The sequence below is a fragment of the Oncorhynchus keta genome, unplaced genomic scaffold (assembly GCF_023373465.1).
Source record: "Oncorhynchus keta strain PuntledgeMale-10-30-2019 unplaced genomic scaffold, Oket_V2 Un_contig_1772_pilon_pilon, whole genome shotgun sequence".
NCBI classification, from domain to species: Eukaryota; Metazoa; Chordata; class Actinopteri; order Salmoniformes; family Salmonidae; genus Oncorhynchus; species Oncorhynchus keta.
This window is the reverse complement of record NW_026280546.1, coordinates 58,907-68,014: the sequence shown is the minus strand read 5'-3', so window position 1 is coordinate 68,014 and position 9,108 is coordinate 58,907. Positions and strand designations below refer to the sequence as shown.

General features: G+C 47.1%; 1 long non-coding RNA gene across 1 annotated transcript; it reads left to right on the top strand.

Moving 5' to 3' along the window:
• Positions 1–3,864: 3,864 nt before the first annotated feature.
• On the top strand, positions 3,865–5,157 carry LOC127919864 (uncharacterized). The gene is made up of 3 exons (XR_008104299.1): positions 3,865–3,966; positions 4,631–4,933; positions 5,025–5,157. It is a non-coding gene; the product is annotated as an uncharacterized LOC127919864 (long non-coding RNA).
• The last annotated feature ends 3,951 nt before the right edge of the window (positions 5,158–9,108 follow it).

The window sequence follows — 9,108 nt, the reverse complement described above, 5'->3', positions numbered from 1 at the left end:
CCAGTGTTGTACCCAGTGTTGTACCCAGTGTTGTACCCAGTGTTGTACCCAGTGTTGTACCCAGTGTTGTACCCAGTGTTGTACCCAGTGTTGTACCCAGTGTTGTACCCAGTGTTGTACCCAGTGTTGTACCCAGTGTTGTACCCAGTGTTGTACCCAGTGTTGTACCCAGTACCCAGTGTTGTACCCAGTGTTGTACCCAGTGTTGTACCCAGTGTTGTACCCAGTGTTGTACCCAGTGTTGTACCCAGTGTTGTACCCAGTGTTGTACCCAGTGTTGTACCCAGTGTTGTACCCAGTGTTGTACCCAGTGTTGTACCCAGTGTTGTACCCAGTGTTGTACCCAGTGTTGTGCCCAGTGTTGTGCCCAGTGTTGTGCCCAGTGTTGTGCCCAGTGTTGTGCCCAGTGTTGTACCCAGTGTTGTACCCAGTGTTGTACCCAGTGTTGTAGTGTTGTACCCAGTGTTGTACCCAGTACCCAGTGTTGTACCCAGTGTTGTACCCAGTGTTGTACCCAGTGTTGTACCCAGTGTTGTACCCAGTGTTGTACCCAGTGTTGTACCCAGTGTTGTACCCAGTGTTGTGCCCAGTGTTGTACCCAGTGTTGTACCCAGTGTTGTACCCAGTGTTGTTCCCAGTGTTGTACCCAGTGTTGTGCCCAGTGTTGTTCCCAGTGTTGTACCCAGTGTTGTACCCAGTGTTGTACCCAGTGTTGTACCCAGTGTTGTGCCCAGTGTTCTACCCAGTGTTGTACCCAGTGTTGTACCCAGTGTTGTACCCAGTGTTGTACCCAGTGTTGTACCCAGTGTTGTACCCAGTGTTGTACCCAGTGTTGTGCCCAGTGTTGTACCCAGTGTTGTACCCAGTGTTGTACCCAGTGTTGTGCCCAGTGTTGTACCCAGTGTTGTGCCCAGTGTTGTACCCAGTGTTGTACCCAGTGTTGTGCCCAGTGTTGTACCCAGTGTTGTACCCAGTGTTGTACCCAGTGTTGTACCCAGTGTTGTGCCCAGTGTTGTACCCAGTGTTGTACCCAGTGTTGTACCCAGTGTTGTACCCAGTGTTGTACCCAGTGTTGTACCCAGTGTTGTACCCAGTGTTGTACCCAGTGTTGTGCCCAGTGTTGTGCCCAGTGTTGTGCCCAGTGTTGTACCCAGTGTTGTGCCCAGTGTTGTACCCAGTGTTGTACCCAGTGTTGTACCCAGTGTTGTACCCAGTGTTGTACCCAGTGTTGTACCCAGTGTTGTACCCAGTGTTGTACCCAGTGTTGTACCCAGTGTTGTACCCAGTGTTGTACCCAGTGTTGTACCCAGTGTTGTAGTGTTGTACCAGTGTTGTACCCAGTGTTGTACCCAGTGTTGTACCCAGTGTTGTGCCCAGTGTTGTGCCCAGTGTTGTGCCCAGTGTTGTACCCAGTGTTGTGCCCAGTGTTGTGCCCAGTGTTGTGCCCAGTGTTGTGCCCAGTGTTGTGCCCAGTGTTGTGCCCAGTGTTGTGCCCAGTGTTGTGCCCAGTGTTGTGCCCAGTGTTGTGCCCAGTGTTGTACCCAGTGTTGTGCCCAGTGTTGTGCCCAGTGTTGTGCCCAGTGTTGTGCCCAGTGTTGTGCCCAGTGTTGTGCCCAGTGTTGTGCCCAGTGTTGTGCCCAGTGTTGTGCCCAGTGTTGTGCCCAGTGCTGCCACCATGTGTGCGGTGGACACAGATTCAGTGGTTTAGAACGATGTAAGGTAGTTCATTCATCAATTAATTATTGAATATTCTCTCAGATAAACCGTGATTGAAATGGCTTTTTTAACGTTCCTGTTAACCAGGAATAATTAATCCTGAGTGTTCAGATGAATGGCTCTCTGTCTGTTGGTCCTGCAGCACAGGGCCACAGTATGGTGCAGCGTCTGGGGGATTTATCACGACTCTGAGCTGGTCGTACTGTCCCTGCTCCGTCCCTACAGCTGATCTGTTACAGTCCTCTGCTATACCTCTCTCTGTCTGTATAATGTTCTACTGTTCCCTCTCTGCTATATCTCTGTCTGTATAGTGTTCTACTGTTCCCTCTCTGTCTGTATAGTGTTCTACTGTTCCCTCTCTGTCTGTATAGTGTTCTACTGTTCCCTCTGTCTGTATAGTGTTCTACTGTTCCCTCTGTCTGTATAGTGTTCTACTGTTCCCTCTCTGCTCTGTCTGTATAGTGTTCTACTGCTCCCTCTCTGCTCTGTCTGTATAGTGTTCTACTGTTCCCTCTGCTCTGTCTGTATAGTGTTCTACTGTTCCCTCTCTGTCTGTATAGTGTTCTACTGTTCCCTCTCTGTCTGTATAGTGTTCTACTGTTCCCTCTCTGTCTGTATAGTGTTCTACTGTTCCCTCTCTGCTCTGTCTGTATAGTGTTCTACTGTTCCCTCTCTGTCTGTATAGTGTTCTACTGTTCCCTCTCTGCTCAGTCTGTATAGTGTTCTACTGTTCTCCCTCTGTCTGTATAGTGTTCTACTGTTCCCTCTCTGCTATATCTCCCCCTCTGTCTGTATAGTGTTCTACTGTTGTCCCTCTGCTATATCTCTGTCTGTATAGTGTTCTACTGTTCCCTCTGTTAGTATAGTGTTCTACTGTTCCCTCTGTTAGTATAGTGTTCTACTGTTCCCTCTGTTAGTATAGTGTTCTACTGTTCCCTCTGTTAGTATAGTGTTCTACTGTTCCCTCTGTTAGTATAGTGTTCTACTGTTCCCTCTGTTAGTATAGTGTTCTACTGTTCCCTCTCTGCTATATCTCTGTATAGTGTTCTACTGTTCCCTCTCTGCTACACAGTCAGTTTAAGGTAGGGAACATGGTGCTGTTCTCCCTACCAGCTATAACACAGTCAGTTTAAGGTAGGGGACAAGGTGCTGTTCTGACCAGCTATAACACAGTCAGTTTAAGGTAGGGAACATGGTGCTGTTCTCCCTACCAGCTATAACACAGTCAGTTTAAGGTAGGGGACAAGGTGCTGTTCTGACCAGCTATAACACAGTCAGTTTAAGGTAGGGAACAAGGTGCTGTTCTGACCAGCTATAACACAGTCAGTTTAAGGTAGGGAACATGGTGCTGTTCTCCCTACCAGCTACAACGCAGTCAGTTTAAGGTAGCGAACAAGGTGCTGTTCTGACCAGCTATAACACAGTCAGTTTAAGGTAGGGGACAAGGTGCTCTTCTCCCTACCAGCTATAACACAGTCAGTTTAAGGTAGGGAACAAGGTGCTGTTCTGACCAGCTATAACACAGTCAGTTTAAGGTAGGGAACAAGGTGCTGTTCTGACCAGCTATAACACAGTCAGTTTAAGGTAGGGAACAAGGTGCTGTTCTGACCAGCTATAACCAGCCAGTTTAAGGTAGGGAACAAGGTGCTGTTCTGACCAGCTGTAACACAGTCAGTTTAAGGTAGGGAACAAGGTGCTGTTCTGACCAGCTATAACACAGTCAGTTTAAGGTAGGGAACAAGGTGCTGTTCTCCCTACCAGCTATAACACAGTCAGTTTAAGGTAGGGAACAAGGTGCTGTTCTGACCAGCTATAACACAGTCAGTTTAAGGTAGGGAACAAGGTGCTGTTCTGACCAGCTATAACACAGTCAGTTTAAGGTAGGGAACATGGTGCTGTTCTCCCTACCAGCTATAACACAGTCAGTTTAAGGTAGTGAACAAGGTGCTGTTCTGACCAGATATAACACAGTCAGTTTAAGGTAGGGGACAAGGTGCTGTTCTCCCTACCAGCTATAACACAGTCAGTTTAAGGTAGGGAACAAGGTGCTGTTCTCCCTACCAGCTATAACACAGTCAGTTTAAGGTAGGGGACAAGGTGCTGTTCTGACCAGCTATAACACAGTCAGTTTAAGGTAGGGAACAAGGTGCTGTTCTCCCTACCAGCTATAACACAGTCAGTTTAAGGTAGGGAACAAGGTGCTGTTCTCCCTACCAGCTATAACACAGTCAGTTTAAGGTAGGGGACAAGGTGCTGTTCTGACCAGCTGTCACACAGTCAGTTTAAGGTAGGGAACAAGGTGCTGTTCTCCCTACCAGCTGTAACACAGTCAGTTTAAGGTAGGGGACAAGGTGCTGTTCTAGCCAGCTTTAACACAGTCAGTTTAAGGTAGGGAACAAGGTGCTGTTCTGACCAGCTATAACACAGTCAGTTTAAGGTAGGGAACAAGGTGCTGTTCTCCCTACCAGCTATAAAACAGTCAGTTTAAGGTAGGGGACAAGGTGCTGTTCTCCCTACCAGCTATAACACAGTCAGTTTAAGGTAGGGGACAAGGTGCTGTTCTGACCAGCTATAACACAGTCAGTTTAAGGTAGGGGACAAGGTGCTGTTCTCCCTACCAGCTATAACACAGTCAGTTTAAGGTAGGGAACAAGGTGCTGTTCTCCTCACCAGCTATAACACAGTCAGTTTAAGGTAGGGAACAAGGTGCTGTTCTCCGTACCAGCTATAACACAGTCAGTTTAAGGTAGGGAACAAGGTGCTGTTCTCCCTACCAGCTATAACACAGTCAGTTTAAGGTAGGGGACAAGGTGCTGTTCTCCCTACCAACTATAACACAGTCAGTTTAAGGTAGGGAACAAGGTGCTGTTCTCCCTACCAACTATAACACAGTCAGTTTAAGGTAGGGGACAAGGTGCTGTTCTGACCAGCTATAACACAGTCAGTTTAAGGTAGGGAACAAGGTGCTGTTCTGACCAGCTATAACACAGTCAGTTTAAGGTAGGGAACAAGGTGCTGTTCTGACCAGCTATAACACAGTCAGTTTAAGGTAGGGGACAAGGTGCTGTTCTCCCTACCAGCTATAACACAGTCAGTTTAAGGTAGGGAACAAGGTGCTGTTCTCCCTACCAGCTATAACACAGTCAGTTTAAGGTAGGGGACAAGGTGCTGTTCTCCCTACCAGCTATAACACAGTCAGTTTAAGGTAGGGAACAAGGTGCTGTTCTCCGTACCAGCTATAACACAGTCAGTTTAAGGTAGGGGACAGGTGCAGTTTATAACACAGTCAGTTTAAGGTAGGGAACAAGGTGCTGTTCTCCCTACCAGCTATAACACAGTCGGTTTAAAGTAGGGGACAAGGTGCTGTTCTCCGTACCAGCTATAACACAGTCAGTTTAAGGTAGCGAACAAGGTGCTGTTCTGACCAGCTATAACACAGTCAGTTTAAGGTAGGGAACAAGGTGCTGTTCTGACCAGCTATAACACAGTCAGTTTAAGGTAGGGAACAAGGTGCTGTTCTGACCAGCTATAACACAGTCAGTTTAAGGTAGGGAACAAGGTGCTGTTCTCCCTACCAGCTATAACACAGTCAGTTTAAGGTAGGGAACAAGGTGCTGTTCTGACCAGCTATAACACAGTCAGTTTAAGGTAGGGAACAAGGTGCTGTTCTGACCAGCTATAACACAGTCAGTTTAAGGTAGGGAACAAGGTGCTGTTCTCCCTACCAGCTATAACACAGTCGGTTTAAAGTAGGGGACAAGGTGCTGTTCTGACCAGCTGTCACACAGTCAGTTTAAGGTAGGGAACAAGGTGCTGTTCTGACCAGCTATAACACAGTCAGTTTAAGGTAGGGAACATGGTGCTGTTCTCCCTACCAGCTATAACACAGTCAGTTTAAGGTAGTGAACAAGGTGCTGTTCTGACCAGATATAACACAGTCAGTTTAAGGTAGGGGACAAGGTGCTGTTCTCCCTACCAGCTATAACACAGTCAGTTTAAGGTAGGGAACAAGGTGCTGTTCTCCCTACCAGCTATAACACAGTCAGTTTAAGGTAGGGAACACGGTGCTGTTCTGACCAGCTATAACACAGTCAGTTTAAGGTAGGGAACAAGGTGCTGTTCTCCCTACCAGCTATAACACAGTCAGTTTAAGGTAGGGGACAAGGTGCTGTTCTGACCAGCTGTCACACAGTCAGTTTAAGGTAGGGAACAAGGTGCTGTTCTGACCAGCTATAACACAGTCAGTTTAAGGTAGGGAACAAGGTGCTGTTCTCCCTACCAGCTGTAACACAGTCAGTTTAAGGTAGGGGACAAGGTGCTGTTCTAGCCAGCTATAACACAGTCAGTTTAAGGTAGGGAACAAGGTGCTGTTCTGACCAGCTATAACACAGTCAGTTTAAGGTAGGGAACAAGGTGCTGTTCTCCCTACCAGCTATAAAACAGTCAGTTTAAGGTAGGGGACAAGGTGCTGTTCTCCCTACCAGCTATAACACAGTCAGTTTAAGGTAGGGGACAAGGTGCTGTTCTGACCAGCTATAACACAGTCAGTTTAAGGTAGGGGACAAGGTGCTGTTCTCCCTACCAGCTATAACACAGTCAGTTTAAGGTAGGGAACAAGGTGCTGTTCTCCTCACCATCTATAACACAGTCAGTTTAAGGTAGGGAACAAGGTGCTGTTCTCCGTACCAGCTATAACACAGTCAGTTTAAGGTAGGGAACAAGGTGCTGTTCTCCCTACCAGCTATAACACAGTCAGTTTAAGGTAGGGGACAAGGTGCTGTTCTCCCTACCAACTATAACACAGTCAGTTTAAGGTAGGGAACAAGGTGCTGTTCTCCCTACCAACTATAACACAGTCAGTTTAAGGTAGGGGACAAGGTGCTGTTCTGACCAGCTATAACACAGTCAGTTTAAGGTAGGGAACAAGGTGCTGTTCTGACCAGCTATAACACAGTCAGTTTAAGGTAGGGAACAAGGTGCTGTTCTGACCAGCTATAACACAGTCAGTTTAAGGTAGGGAACAAGGTGCTGTTCTCCCTACCAGCTATAACACAGTCAGTTTAAGGTAGGGAACAAGGTGCTGTTCTCCCTACCAACTATAACACAGTCAGTTTAAGGTAGGGGACAAGGTGCTGTTCTGACCAGCTATAACACAGTCAGTTTAAGGTAGGGAACAAGGTGCTGTTCTGACCAGCTATAACACAGTCAGTTTAAGGTAGGGGACAAGGTGCTGTTCTCCCTACCAGCTATAACACAGTCAGTTTAAGGTAGGGAACAAGGTGCTGTTCTCCCTACCAGCTATAACACAGTCAGTTTAAGGTAGGGGACAAGGTGCTGTTCTCCCTACCAGCTATAACACAGTCAGTTTAAGGTAGGGGACAAGGTGCTGTTCTCCCTACCAGCTATAACACAGTCAGTTTAAGGTAGGGGACAAGGTGCTGTTCTCCCTACCAGCTATAACACAGTCAGTTTAAGGTAGGGAACAAGGTGCTGTTCTCCCTACCAGCTATAACACAGTCGGTTTAAAGTAGGGGACAAGGTGCTGTTCTCCGTACCAGCTATAACACAGTCAGTTTAAGGTAGCGAACAAGGTGCTGTTCTGACCAGCTATAACACAGTCAGTTTAAGGTAGGGAACAAGGTGCTGTTCTCCCTACCAGCTATAACACAGTCGGTTTAAAGTAGGGGACAAGGTGCTGTTCTGACCAGCTGTCACACAGTCAGTTTAAGGTAGGGAACAAGGTGCTGTTCTGACCAGCTATAACACAGTCAGTTTAAGGTAGGGAACATGGTGCTGTTCTCCCTACCAGCTATAACACAGTCAGTTTAAGGTAGTGAACAAGGTGCTGTTCTGACCAGATATAACACAGTCAGTTTAAGGTAGGGGACAAGGTGCTGTTCTCCCTACCAGCTATAACACAGTCAGTTTAAGGTAGGGAACAAGGTGCTGTTCTCCCTACCAGCTATAACACAGTCAGTTTAAGGTAGGGAACACGGTGCTGTTCTGACCAGCTATAACACAGTCAGTTTAAGGTAGGGAACAAGGTGCTGTTCTCCCTACCAGCTATAACACAGTCAGTTTAAGGTAGGGGACAAGGTGCTGTTCTGACCAGCTGTCACACAGTCAGTTTAAGGTAGGGAACAAGGTGCTGTTCTGACCAGCTATAACACAGTCAGTTTAAGGTAGGGAACAAGGTGCTGTTCTCCCTACCAGCTGTAACACAGTCAGTTTAAGGTAGGGGACAAGGTGCTGTTCTACCAGCTATAACACAGTCAGTTTAAGGTAGGGAACAAGGTGCTGTTCTGACCAGCTATAACACAGTCAGTTTAAGGTAGGGAACAAGGTGCTGTTCTCCCTACCAGCTATAAAACAGTCAGTTTAAGGTAGGGGACAAGGTGCTGTTCTCCTACCAGCTATAACACAGTCAGTTTAAGGTAGGGGACAAGGTGCTGTTCTGACCAGCTATAACACAGTCAGTTTAAGGTAGGGGACAAGGTGCTGTTCTCCCTACCAGCTATAACACAGTCAGTTTAAGGTAGGGGACAAGGTGCTGTTCTCCTCACCAGCTATAACACAGTCAGTTTAAGGTAGGGAACAAGGTGCTGTTCTCCCTACCAGCTATAACACAGTCAGTTTAAGGTAGGGAACAAGGTGCTGTTCTCCCTACCAGCTATAACACAGTCAGTTTAAGGTAGGGGACAAGGTGCTGTTCTCCCTACCAACTATAACACAGTCAGTTTAAGGTAGGGAACAAGGTGCTGTTCTCCCTACCAGCTGTAACACAGTCAGTTTAAGGTAGGGGACAAGGTGCTGTTCTAGCCAGCTATAACACAGTCAGTTTAAGGTAGGGAACAAGGTGCTGTTCTGACCAGCTATAACACAGTCAGTTTAAGGTAGGGGACAGGGTGCTGTTCTGACCAGCTATAACACAGTCAGTTTAAGGTAGGGGACAAGGTGCTGTTCTCCCTACCAGCTATAACACAGTCAGTTTAAGGTAGGGAACAAGGTGCTGTTCTCCGTACCAGCTATAACACAGTCAGTTTAAGGTAGGGGACAAGGTGCTGTTCTCCCTACCAGCTATAACACAGTCAGTTTAAGGTAGGGAACAAGGTGCTGTTCTCCCTACCAGCTATAACACAGTCGGTTTAAAGTAGGGGACAAGGTGCTGTTCTCCGTACCAGCTATAACACAGTCAGTTTAAGGTAGCGAACAAGGTGCTGTTCTGACCAGCTATAACACAGTCAGTTTAAGGTAGGGAACAAGGTGCTGTTCTCCCTACCAGCTATAACACAGTCGGTTTAAAGTAGGGGACAAGGTGCTTGAATAGTAATTCTTGAAGGTTGAAGTGAAGGAGTCTCGTGATTTGTTCTCTTGTTGATTTATTTCAGTGTT